This window comes from Ammospiza caudacuta, chromosome 17, assembly GCF_027887145.1.
Source record: "Ammospiza caudacuta isolate bAmmCau1 chromosome 17, bAmmCau1.pri, whole genome shotgun sequence".
NCBI lineage: Eukaryota > Metazoa > Chordata > Aves > Passeriformes > Passerellidae > Ammospiza > Ammospiza caudacuta.
In genome coordinates this window covers 5,361,714-5,375,664 of record NC_080609.1, presented here as the reverse complement: position 1 = coordinate 5,375,664, position 13,951 = coordinate 5,361,714, and the positions used below count along the sequence as shown (strand labels likewise).

General features: G+C 40.4%; 1 protein-coding gene across 15 annotated transcripts in view; it reads right to left on the bottom strand.

The window, feature by feature from the left end:
• The window catches only part of RBFOX1 (RNA binding fox-1 homolog 1), a 1,162,152-nt gene that overhangs the window by 241,734 nt on the left and 906,467 nt on the right, over positions 1-13,951 (bottom strand). The window lies entirely within an intron of this gene.

The following is a 13,951-nucleotide window of genomic DNA, read 5'->3' as shown; positions in this document are numbered from 1 at the left end:
GAGCAGCTTAAGTAACATGACTAGCCAACTACTCTTTATCAGTTCAGATTTTTAACTACTAAACACATAGAGATCAAATTCTGTACAGATCTACCGATAAGAAATAATTTTTCCTATCAGTTCTGGCATACACATGACAACAGTTACTATCAGAAGCCATTTTCAAAATAATCAGGTTTATCATGATCGCATAATTAGACATTTTCCTGGATTTATAAACTGCTAAACAATGTTCATGTGAGCATTTATACTTCAGTGTGTTATACTGGGGATACACTCTGGTTTGATTAATTATATTTTTCTTGTTTGTTTTGAATAAGTGAGCTAATGCAAGCTAACGACTTCTATTAGTGTAAATTATATTTTAATGGCTTTTCTAACCTTTCACAACATCTATGTTGTTAAATTGAACATAACTATTTGAAAAAAGAACACATTTTCCCATTAGAGTATTTCAACCCTGTTCTCCAAATCAACTTACACTACTGGTCTAAGAGACAAAGGACTGAAATTTATGCTGGCTTCTTCCCTAAATCAAAACAGATTTGACTTCAAATGTACTGCTTGCAAGACATTCTATTCCACAGCTCATTTTTACTTTAGACAAAACCAAGTTAGTCATTAACACCTGTTTTATGTGCTATGTATCTTCTATTGCAGATGTAGCTAATGACAAGAATTACAATTGAGCAAGACTTTTTTATTTCAATGAAGAATTAGTTAGGTACTTACAACTCCATGTTACAAGCGAAATAAAAAAAAAAAATCTCCTACAGTCTTCGAATTATCAGGGTGCTTCACACCACTAATTTCAGCTACTTGATTTCGTTGCATAATTACTTTTCCAGATAACTAATTGCAGACAAGATTTGATGTGATACTCAATTATCTAATGTCACATTTTGACCATCGCGGAAGGTTCGCGGTAATTGATTCTCGCGTACCGGGGCGGCCGCGCTGCAGGATTTGGAAATCTCCCTGAGCAGCTGCCTGCTGGCCCTCCCCAGTGCCAGCCTTACCCCTCTGCTAACTTTAGATGTGGAATTGTGACCCTCGGTGATGCTCCCTGCAGGAGCTGCCAGCCAGGTCAGCGATTGTCACATGATGGAGAGATGTTTACCCCGCTCCAGCTCCTGTTTCAGAGCTGCTTCACTTGGCTCTTGGGGATGATGCTGCTCTCACTGCTTATCTGACCATGCTCAGCTATAAATCCTATTTCTTGGTCTTATCTTACCAAGGAAGAGAAACACTGCAGTTTAATTACTAAACAAGCTGACACATCATAGATTTTTTTTTTTTCCAAAAGATTGTCATTAATTCCAATACGAAACCAGCCACTAGCTTGCACACAGAAATACATCAACAAAATGTATATATGAGAAAGCAAGTTGCAGTCACAACTCACTTATTAAAAATACTTAATTTCTAAAAAAAAATAAAAGTTCATTTTAACTATTCCTTATTTTTTTCATCTAGCAGAGTGAGCTGCATTTGAAAAGAAAGCAGATTTCTTTCACCCAGGAATGGAGATTATAAAATGGATTCTGCAAGCTTTACCCAAATGACTCCAGTGGGACAACTGACATAAACACAGACTGTTAAATTGCTCTGTAAAATACCTGGCAGGATTTTTTGTTTCAGCATGCACATATTTGATAAGATGTTAGAAAAACCTGAGGAGGAAGATTTGCACAGGAAAGCGCAGGCTCAAGGGAAGCTTTTCTGTGATCTATTTTGGGACAGATTTTTTTGAACATTTTCTTTAATTATTTTGGCACAAGGCAACCCGCTGATGAAATTTCCTGATGACACAAAGTTGGAAGGTACTGTCAAAACTGGAAAGGATAAGGATGTTATATAGAATGAACTGCTAAATCTTGTGGGCCGCATTAATCAAAATTCAATAATACAAAATGCAAGATCATGCTCCTCCTAATGACAGAAACTTCAGAGCTAACCTCAGGAGGAAGAAAAGCAAGATCTCATTGCATCTGTTTAAAAAATTTGAGATGCAAACAGGAAAAGGAAAATCATCAGTATTTCTTAATTTTAATTCTTAATTATTTCTTGATTTCTTAGAGGTACTTCCAATAGAATACAGTTCTCTTCATCCACATTAAACACACAAAAAAAGGCCAAATTCAAATACAACCATTGTAGATAAATTCCTTTTTGTGTTCAGGGGAATGGAACAACTCTGTTGCAACAGAAACCCAAATTTGATTTGTTTATCCCAGCAAAGCAATCTGTGAATAAGGAAGAAAACAGTAGGAGGAAGAGACTAAGCTAAGGACAATCCTGACACTCTAAAAATCCAAAAAAACCTAGTTATGAATAAATTTAGGCTGAACATATTTTTCCAAGTTCAGGTTTGTTTTTTTTTTTTAAGTATTTTGGTCTTGTCTAGTGAGGGTCTAGAACAGCCTTCCAAATCCACAGTAACAGAAAAGGGTGGCTTCTAACAGAATATGATGCAAATAGCAGTGGTAGTGTGAACTCAGCAGCTTCCAGGAGGACACTTCCAGCCCTTTGCAAGCAGTATCACTATAAACATTGCAGAATAACACAAACATCAAATGTCTGAGAAGCATTGCCATTTCCTACAGCCCAGATAGCAATACACAAAAACAAACGTTGGAAATAAACCGTGATTACCTGTTTTAATGCAAGGATGCTTTGCTTGCCTCACTATAACAACATGTTTCTAAATGTCTGGGTGTGGGGCACTGCCCTGGTGGCTGGGCTCTGAGGTGATGTCCCATGTGTGCACCAGCTATCTAAGGTCTCACAAAAGCACAACAGAGCTTTACTTGCGTCTCTGCCCCAGGATCAGAACTTCTGCCAATGCCTCTACATCAGCTCCACCACCTCAGATCAACACATTTGCTCTCCCTTCCCAGCCACACAAAAAGGAAATTTCTTCACTTGAGTTTTGCAGTTGGCCATTAGTATCAGTGGTCACTCCTGTTCTGCTGCAATGTGTTGAATAAATGAAATTTGACCACTAAGAGTGCTGAGGAATGAGAGAATGAGCCAGAAGACATGCTTCTAAATGTCTGGGTGTGGGGCACTCCAGATGCAAGCTCTGCCCTGGTGGCTGGGCTCTGAGGTGATGTCCCATGTGTGCATCAGCGACCTAAGGTCCCACAAACCTCTGAATCAAAACCACAGAAGCACAACAGAGCTTTACTCATATCTCTGCCCCATGCCAGGTTCAGAAATTCTGCCAATGCCTCCACATGAGCTCAACACATTTCCTCTCCCTTCCCAGCCACACAAAAAGGAAATTTCTTCACTTGAGTTTTGCAGTTGGCCATTAGTATCAGTGGTCACTCCTGTTCTGCTGCAATGTGTTGAATAAATGAAATTTGACCACTAAGAGTGCTGAGGACTGAGAGAATGAGCCAGAAGAGTATTGGTAAAGCTGAGAGTCTGCTTCACTTCAGCATGATTAAGGTCAAGCATGGACCTAAACCGTTCTGGGAGGACAAAGCCAGAATTTGATGTGCATGGCATTTGATACAGGGCATGCACATCAAGCACCTCTCTGATGTCCCTGGTGGTGCCAGCACCCATTTCCTACCCACTGCATGGCTCCTCCTCCCTGCAAAAAATTCACTCTGTGTGTGGGTGGAAAAGGTGACATCATCTATTTTAAACAACTACACAGCTTCCATTTCCATTGCATTCTAGAAAATTATAATGCTGTTAGGAAAAACCAAACAAAAGCCGCGTTAAGCCATTTTCATAGAGGGTATGTTGCTTTGAGCTGTTCCCAAGCCCTAGTTGGTTTTGGTTTCTTTCATTAAAAATTGTAATGGATTTTCTGAAACTACAAATTGATTTCAGCAATGAGAGAGGAAGAATGAGAAAGAAAAGCACATGAACGCTGGCTTTAGATGTAAAATGTATATACACAAATGAAATGCACAGTCTTATTTGTTTCAACTATGCAGAACTTTGCAAAAGGCAGGTTTTATTAATGAAAAGCTGCTTTTAAAGGTGAAGAGCATAGCTTAAGCAAGGCAGGGTAGGAGTAGGTGGTTACAAAATTCATATGTACTTCAGGCCCAGCAATCTAATACCAAAGTCTCATGTTTTAGCACAGAACTGAAGTACTGACAGGAACGTTCTAATAGCAATTTCATTGAGGGTTTGTTAAAAAATCATTTAAATGGGAAGGAGATGGAGACTGCTGTACAGTATAGATGCACAGATACAGAAATAAAACTAGAAATATGCCTGAAAACTGGACTACACATTCAGGAAGAACAAGAAAAATGAAAACGGGGCAAGAAAGATCAGAGTTTTGATCCCACCTGCATATAAGATGTAAATGGCACATTAGACAATGACCAAAATACTTCCCCAGACAAAAGCAGATGCTTAAGTTTTGCTATGGTACAAGGTGGGAAAAAATGAAGAAAAGAAAAGAGACTTCAGCAACTTCCCTGGGGCCACAATGCCTGGAAAAGGCAGATCCCTGCAATGCAGTCATCAGCCAATCAATGATGTATGCTCTAATCAGATTCTGACAGAAGTAATCTATTTAGACCATCTTTCTGCCAAATAATTAATTCTTCTTAATGCCTGAATCTAGTTCAAAATACCACAAACAATAGTTCTTCCAAATGCTGCACAACACCCACCAACTTCAAATAATTTCTGCTTCCTTTCTACACTGGCCTAACTTTCCTGTCTCTCAGACCATGAATAATTCAGGTACCACTCTGGCACCCTCTTCAGAGCTTATGCTATGCCATATTTGAATCTTTTAAGTTCAAGTCTCCCATTTCTGATCACCTTTCTCATTGTCCACATGCTCTCCATTTTCTCTTTAAGGTTTCTCAGAGGTTTTCTGGTACAAGAAACCCCCAAAACTGAAAGGAAAAAATGGTTTCTGAGTGTCCTAATAATTTCCCTCATCCACAACAACTTTAGATTACTGTCTCTAAAAAAGGATTACCAGCCACCAGCAGCACAGATGCTTTGAAGGAGAAGGTGAGTTGTTGATTAGCATTGCCTGAGGTGATCTGGCATTAAAGGAAATATTGACAGGCAGAAAAAGCTGTCCTGCACATCTCCCCCAGCCTCCCCAGCACAGCTGCTGCCCTTGTCTCCCAAAGACTATTTTCACCTTTCTGCAAAGGCCATTTGGGGCCAAAGGCTCTTCAAGTGCACCAGGAGCACCATCCAGCCCTGCCCCATCCTCAGCTGCTCCCTGTTCCCTCTGCTCTGCATGAGGAACGTGCAGGAGCTGCTCATGCCAGGTACCAATCCCCTGCCAGCTCCTCTCACACAGAGCAGCAGAGCCAGAACACACCAAGGGTTTTTACTGACTCCTACAGCAGAAAATGCCACCCATACAAATCTGGTATCTGCTGGTCTCATACTGGTAACCAGCATGGCAGATGTCATCAGAGTTGAGTTCATTAGGCATCTCAGTTCACACTAGAGAATAAGGCAAGGATATACAAACTGTTTAAAACTGGGAGAAACCACCTTTTTCAAGGATGTGGGATACAGTTGAAGTTTCCATTGAAAAATTACATTTGCTTCTAACAATTGCATTAGCTCTTAGGAGCATATTAAATCTAGCAGCAGGTCAAGATGAACCCAGCTGATTCTTCAGGCAGAAAACAACAATGCTTGAGCTGCACTGAAGTTCAAATTTTAGCCTCTTTCTTCTAATTATGAAATGATACTAAGTTTGGAGATTTCAAAGGTAAATAAATAAATCCAGTCCTGCCAAATACAAGAGCTTCACACAGGAGCAAAAACTTGGGAAAGATGTTTGGGAAATTATTTGTAGCCCTAGAGAAATTAAGGCTGTTGCCCTGTAGGCCAATTGGCCTAGCAACTCTTGAAGTGCAATATTTCAGTAAATGTTAGTTTCTGAGTACACAGCCATTCCTTTCCCTCTGGTTTCACCTTCCTTTCCTACTGTCCGTGCTGTGGTCTGAGTCATGGGCTGCTGCAGTACCTCACTGCCTGTTTACTTTGCATTTCTTTTGGAGTGCTCCCATAAAGTTCACTTCTTTCTCTAGCTGCACTGCCCCAAAACATATCCTTTTTTACCTTTATCCAGCACTTGTCATCCCCTTCAAGGGCTCACTTCAGCCCGTTCCTACCCAAGCTATTACTGTCAACAACTCAAAGATGCATGTCCTTTGTCTTTGCTTGGATATTGTGCTCCTTCACCTCCTAACCAAACTCCAAATGGCATTGATGCTTTCTCCTGAAATTGCCTGCTACCAGCTAAGACTTTCTCTAAACACCTCTGAACATTCTCTTTCAGCCTATAAAACCTCCTCTTGCCACACAAAAACACAGATGGGGGATGAACTGACTGTCCAGTGGAATGGTCACCAACATCCCTGTTCCTCCGCAGGTCAGCTCTAATTTGTATCCATCTCTGATTGTAAATTCCCTTGAAAAGAATTGAATCAGGTACAAGGAGATCACCACAATTACAGCAATATAAAAGAGCCCACACACTTATAAGATACACATCTACTTAACTTCACTTTTCTCAGAACTCTTAAAGGCAAGGCTTGCCCTCTTCTACATCTTGGAAACCCTCACTCCCTGCTTAGACTGGACTGCTGAAGGATCAGAACGTGTCCCCTGACAGCAGGGAGAGTGATTTACCCTTCAGTGAGTCGCAGGACACCTTCACTTACATAGGTGATAAATGTATGCTAGAGAGAAGCAGCAGCTTAAAACTGGATTTAAGGATCCCTCTGTGCCTGGACTCGCCTTGGGCTACCACAGAAACCTAAGGACCTGTCAGCACAAAAGCCAAGAACAAGCTCTGAACAGATATTCTCTGAAAAAACCCCAATATCTAATAGGTGTCTTTTAACTCATCTGCACTATCATACCAGTTAGAAAGATTCTGGATCACGGCCATATTATTATCCCAGCATTTGTGTCAAAATTAAAGCAGGATGGAACTGAAAGCTTCAATTATTCCATGTGCTGTGCTTTGCACTAGGAAAAAGAATGACATTGGACTGCAAGGCTACAAAAACTCCTAAAGCTACAAAAAGTGGTGGAGCACACCTCCACACAATTGTACAACTCTGCTTGTGAAGGAAGCTTCTCTGTGTGCCTCCTGGATCACTCAGAAAAGTCAGCTGCAAAACCGCAGGAAAATACTGTTGCTTTAAGTACCAAGAGTTGATTTTGACACACAGACAGGACAACTTATTCACAGCACTCAAGATGTGGTACAAAGTTCTGCACTTGTTTCCTCTGCCTTTTGAGCACTGCATTGTTTTCCTTCTCTTGCAGAGAGTTCCATGCTGGCTTTTGTTACATAACTCTTATCAGCTGGATAGCTCCACCAAATCCCTTGAATTTTCCCTGTTGGCCCTTTTGAGAACACACTCTGTCCCATCTCCAGGCTAATTCAGATATCTCTCTCTACTCTGCTCTTGAGATTATCTGCATTTTCTAAACCAGCTGAGATTAGCCTCCAATCCATGAGGAGTTAAGCAGCTTAGAAAATTTTGTATGAAACATAGAACACTTTCAAGATCTCATGCTTGTTTGATATCGTGCAGTTACACAGACTAACTATTGAAAATTATGTACACCTTTCACAAATGATAAGCAGCATGACATCTTTAATAAAGTCTCAAGTTGTGTATATGCCTATTTCACAAAATATGTAGTAGAATCATACCTGCATATATCTTCCTTAATATCTTTCATTTATTCTTCTCCTTTGTGTGCTGAATACAGGATGACCAAGAAAGATGTATTTTTGCATGTATTTTGTCAGCAGGTAAGAACAGGCTGTAATCTTCCCTTAGGGTATATTAATTTGCAATTACAGCCCAGCAGCAACAAAAACATTTTTCCTTGCAAATCAGGATCAGACTGACTCTAACCAATACCCACTATTTATAAATCTTAGTGATATGCCCAAGCCATGCCATGAGAGCTCTTCATCCATGCCACACAGGATTTTGGGCAATATCTGAGCACTAAGCAGTCTCACTACCTGTTCATGGCCATATTCTTATGGGCACCAACCAACACCTCCAAGAGGGTCTCAGGAATACACCCAAGCTGTACAAGAGATAAACCTGTCCATCACTGTCACATCCCAGGCTTTAGCTGTGTGCAGATGACAGACATGACTGACAGCCACATATTTTTATTGCCAAATCTGGTCAAACAGACTTTTCTTTATTGCTGTAGTCAGGCTACTCTAACTACTGTATCACAGGAAGCTATGACTTCTTCTTGACCCCAATTAGAACATTCATTATTCATCAAAGCACAGTTTTCATTTGCTTCCCTTGGGAACAGCAGAGTATCACTGTGAGGATCTTTCAGTACAACTTCACCCCCTTAATACACTCAGGATTTGCTGACAAGTAACAGCTACTTATTCCCCCGAGTCAAGCTCATATTAATAGGACTGCACAGTGAATCATGAGCTGGTATTAAACCCTGCCTCCTGCCTGTATAAATACATCACTCAAGCACCCTACCATGCCAAGTGCTGTGGTTTGATTGCAGAAACCAGCAGAGGGTAGATATCCTCAGTGAGCAGGGTGCCTTGGAGAAACAACCAATTCAACCCCCAAAATAATAAAGACCCTATAGGTCTTGAAAGGGATCAGAGGGAATTTCTGTTCACTACTGACAAGTTTCATATTTTCAAGAGATAAAACATCAAGACTTGAAGGCATTAGATGTAATGTAAGTCATAGCTCTACTCAAGACACTGGCAGTAGTTTAAGTACTAAAGTTTAGCCAAGAGCTACAAGCAAGAGCATCTAAAGCAGGCAGGATTCAGGATTTGGCTGAAAGCATTAGAAAGCTCAGCTGACAGGAAGTTTGCCTCCAAATTTTAAAGTTAAGGAAGCTTTTTCAACTTCATTGCTACTTAAAATCTGAAGTTAATTCAGTCTCACAGATATTTGCTAATGCACTCATTTGGAGACACACCTATCCCACTCCTCAACTCAGTGTGGGATCTTACACTTGGCCTATCCAGGCCAAGCTAAAGCCTGGCTTTCCCTGAGATGGGTCACATCTCTTCTGCCCCAGTTGGGGTCTGTGTCTGAAGCCAGATAATGTCAGTGGGGTGCTCTGGTACTCTGCAGGCACCTCTTTGTAAAGAGCTGGTACACAGGAGAATTAATTTGGAAGAACAAAATTCCCTGGATTAAGCTTCAAGAAATCTTCCTGGTAACACAGTAAATAGCTCTCACCTGAAAGAAGCACACCATGTGTTTACTGTTCTCCCTTCCCCTAAGACCTGTTAAAATATTCTACTTATTCATTCCACGTTCCAGTCCTATGTATTCCTCAGCAATCTTGGTGGGCACTGAATTCATGGGAAAAATTGATTTCTAATGATGGCTCTCACAACTTCCTCAGGACTATGTAAAGCTAGGGGGATCATGCTGCTGCTCAGAATAACAGAGGAGGAGAGAAAGCTCCTAAGATCAGAAAACCAAAACACTGCTTTATCAGTGCCAGATGGTAAAAAGCCTTTCCTACCACACACTTTTTTACTTTTTGTCAATTCCATTTGATATTAGGAGAGAATAGAGAAATAATGGCCTTTTTAATCTCAGTTTTATTTAGGTTTTAATTAACCTGTGCCAGCGCCCTTGGAAGGGACCAGCAAATGAATGGGATAAATTTGTACAGAGAAGGACAACAGAAAAGGATTATTTCTATTGAAATCAGTGCTTTAGTGAATACTCAAGTTATTAGGTGGACATTAGTAAGATTTTTATTGCTGCAAGAAATAAGACCAAGAATAAGTAGTTTCCTTGTAAGACCTCAAAAGTTGTCAATTCTCCTGCAGTGCAAGATCAGGGGATCAGACAGCAAAAATTGAACTCAAACTCTTTGACTGAGAGCATCTTACCTATTCTCAAAAGTTCTCAATAGTGATTTGTTCCTAACCAAATGAAATGACACATCTGATACTATTTAGTAAAGAGCTAAACCAACAAAATACATGTGACTCAACACCAGGAACAAATATAAAGAAGAAATGTAATATTCCTTTGCAAGTTTGAATTTGAGGTGCTCAACAAACATCAACTGTACAGGAGGTTCATAAGACAGGCCTGACTTTTGCACATCTGGATTATAAATGCTATTATTGGAACATCTCTCCTGCACTGCACTGACAGAAAAGCACTGAATAGCTGCTTCTACAGAGCTGTCAGATTTCAGGATAATTAATGAGGCAACTTGGAGTAATGGATTCTTACATAAATTATTTCCAAAGGTTTTTATAATTGCCTCTTTTTTTTTCTTATTGATAAGTCTTCACAGCCCCCCTTCTCAGATGCTTGTGTGACTTGGTACTGGTGCTGAACAATATTTGTGTTTTTGCACTGACATATTTGGCCATTTGTGACCAAAGAGCTAAATTTCCCGATTTATCCTCAAACCTTCAGTTCTAATTAGCCTTTTAGGATCACATGTAGAAAACACTGAAATATTTTTGCTCCACAGCCCTAACTCCTTGTGAAGCTCTGAGAGTCACCAGTGTCCATCACTCTCACAGATCAGATGCTGTCTGCTCTAACTCAGCTGCCCTAATCAAGCTGAAAACAGCTTTCCCTTGGAGATTTTATAAAACAGTGGCAAAGTTCATTTTCTTCTGGAAATTGGCACACATTACTTGTACAATTTTTATGTGAATAAACTTTTAAAACTATTCTTGAGCAAAATACAAGAACACGCTGACAGAAAATGCACATTCGCTGTACAATGCATTAATTTCACAGCAAAGCCAAGGCTAACACTCTCAGCACAAGTCAATAAACTGATCCACTCCAATAGAAATTCTGATCCTGCTTTTCTCACCCAGGAAAATTCATGCCTGCATTGCATGCCAGGAAAAGAGCCCAGGAATGCTCCATTCCCACACAGGCTTCTGGAGACACCTGCCTGGGTTGTTTGGCTGCACACAAACACAAATGTTTGTTTATAATGAGCACTTCCCAAGGGAGACACCCCACCAAACAGATATTGAAGAGAATAACAAAATAAAGCCTCGTCCCTCCCCAGTTTCTGTTTTGAGGGGTTTCTGGAAACACCTTTAAAACAAAGTTCTCTGCAAAGAGCAGCACCCCAGCATTCCTTCACTTCTTACAAAACCGTAACCAGAAGTTCCTGTTTGAGTTTCCATTTATCAAAACTGCAAGAGTAATTCTCCACATCCATTGAGGAGCATCTATTGACACTTGAAGGGGCACACCTGAAATGCCTGTTTAGATTCCAGGTAGGGGAGAGGGAGATTACAAAGTATTTCTAACAAGCCCTTGCATTAAAAAAAAAGAACACCAGAACAAACAGTGAAGAATCTTCATTCTATCCTGAAAATTATGGCTATTTTGCAAAATGACATTTCAACAAGCACCTGAAACACCACACCACATCCTTGGGATGCATAATTTCCAAATAACCATGCTCTTTATAATTTTTTTTTTTTTAATTAATTTCTTTATGTACATAAAAGGGATAGTTTAGTTCATATAATCATAGAATGATTTGGCTTGGAGGAAACCTAAAGATGATGCAGTTTCAATGTTTCTGCCCTGGATAAGGGACACCTTTCATTAAAGGACATTTGCCAGAGCTCCATCAGCCTGACCTTGAAATATTGGAGGGATGGGGCATCCACAGCATCTCACAATCCTCCCAGTATAAGGTTCCTTCCTGTAAACCTATTCTCAGTTTAAAATCATCCCCCTTGTCCTGTTACTCCGTGTTTTCACAAAAAATCTCTGTCCATCTTTCCTGTAGGTTTCCTTCCGGCACTGGGAGGCCACAATTAGGGCACCCCAAAGCCTCTTTTTCTCCTGGCTGAACAACGCCTGTTCTCTCAGCCTTTCCTCACAGGAGAGGCGCTTCATCATCATCTCAGTGGCACCCCTGGATTTGCTCCAGCAGCTCACAGGATGGGTCAGGCTGGAAAGGACCACATCTGGTGCCACCTCCCTGTTCCACCAGGGCCACCCCAGGGCAGTGTGCCCAGATGGTTCTGGAACATCCCCAGGGAGGGAGACTCCACACCCTCTCAGCTCTGATCCAGGGCTGGATGCAGAACCCCAGGTGGGTCTCACCTCACGAAGGATTTTGAACCACCTTGCTCCAATGGAAACCTGCATTCCTGAGTCAGGCTCAGTGGATTAACAACATTCCCAAAGCCTCACAAGTCCTGCTGTCAGGAGCAACCCCAGCAAGCTGCAGCTCTAGAACTGTGGGCAGCAGCAGCTCAGGAGCCGTGAAAATATTACAGGCTCATGTTCTGAAACATTTTTAATAGGTGACTTTCTGCAATGATAAAAGCTACAGAAAGTCTAATTTTAGGATCTGTTCATCATTTGTGTCTGGAACATTTTCTTCTACATTTTATTTTGAGGCAAAAACAAATCACATGCTGGGTAGTTGCAATCTTTTCAGTGATTTGCCTTAATGCATCCAGATACAGTATCGTGGATACCGGCGTTACATAAAGGAACTTCAAACAGTTGACAGGTACATTAAACCAAAACAAAATCAAAAGCAGATTAGCACACGAGCTCTTTTCCATCAGGGAATCCATCTGTAAAAGAGTCAAGTTCTACAGAGACATCTCCCTGTCTGTACAGCACAACTTCCCTTGCCCAGGAGCACTGGGGATGCTCTGCCCTGAGTCAGATCTAAGAGAGGCAAAGCTGTTTGAACCTTGCCTTGTCCAGCTGATGCCTTGGTAACAACACAAACCTTTACTCAAAAACACTTCAAGATACCTAATGATGCCTCTCTGTAGTAATAGTTTGTCAGTAGCTGTTTCAGTGATAAATGAAAGTTAATGCACATTTCTAATTTCTGAATTAGCATTCACAACTCAGACATTATTTCAATATAAAACATATGGTGAAATCAAATTAGTAGTGAGAAAATCAACTCAAGCCATAGAGAAACTTGAAATTCACCATTAAATAAAAACTGCCGAGGATCATCACTTTTTTTAAAATGGAAAGGCGTAAATTCAACCAAAATAAAAGATTAGTGTGCAAATACTAGACGACTAATTACATAATGTACCTTTACAAAATTACATAATATGGGTGCAGCTTATTTCCCTGTTTGCTGTTTGAAAAATAGATTGTTTAATAACCCATCAAAGCTATCTGTAAACCACGGCAACAATAGAGCAGATGTTGACTGTTGTCTTGTGCCTCACAGACATAATTAAATACAATGAAACACTCACGCACCCAAATAATGGAGGACAAACAAATACAGCAATGCTGCTCTATAAACATAATAAACCTCATTTACTGGGCACCTGCCTTGTATTAATCTGTGATATTTAAACCAGGGAGGAAAGCAGAGAAGGTATTGATTTGCCTGCAGACCACAAAAACTACAAAGAATTCCTCGCAGTATAAGGGAGCTGTGACTTCTGCAACACTGATCCCCACACTGCTGGCTTCCACAAAGCTCAGAGGAATCACCTTTTCTACTGTGACCAAGCCAGGACACGACAGCTGTGTTTGCTGTACAAAAAGGTACCTGAATTTATGACTCTGAACGATCCAAAAAGGCTAAAAAACATTCATTGTGCCTGCTGTGTAATAAGAGTCTTAAGATGCCTGTGGAAAACCAGGTTCCCTTTGATGGCCAAACATTCCCTGAAATTATTTCCTGTCCTCTCTCCTAGTCTGCTTTTAAAGAGGCAATGAAAAGCAAAGATTAGGTTCCATAACTATCCAAGCAAGTGGTTTTCTGCTAGGACAATGTCCCATAGCATTCTTCAATACTCTAGTTCACATCAAAATTTCAGAGATTTCAAAAAAAAATCCTTATCTCCATTTCTATAATCAAATATACATACATATTTTCTGTCATAATATCAATATTGTCCCACTATTTGAAAAGGATTACTATGTAAATCAATACAAAATTAAGT